The following is a 201-nucleotide window of genomic DNA, read 5'->3' as shown; positions in this document are numbered from 1 at the left end:
AACGCTACGTACGTCGGAGACCATACGTAAACAGCGTGGCGGAATCGCCGGAGGGCTTTGCGGAGTACTACGGCTATTCTTGGAAGCATTTTTCGTCAGTTGCGGAGATGGACGCATCTTGCGGTTGGTAGAGGAAAAACAAAGTACGGATCGGGCGTAGTTCTCGCGTCACCTAAACTAGAACGCGGGGTGGGGGTGGGG

The sequence above is a fragment of the Rhinolophus hipposideros genome (genome assembly GCF_964194185.1).
Source record: "Rhinolophus hipposideros genome assembly, chromosome: 9".
Lineage (NCBI taxonomy): Eukaryota > Metazoa > Chordata > Mammalia > Chiroptera > Rhinolophidae > Rhinolophus > Rhinolophus hipposideros.
The sequence above is the reverse complement of the archived record's forward strand: the minus strand, read 5'-3'. Positions refer to the sequence as shown.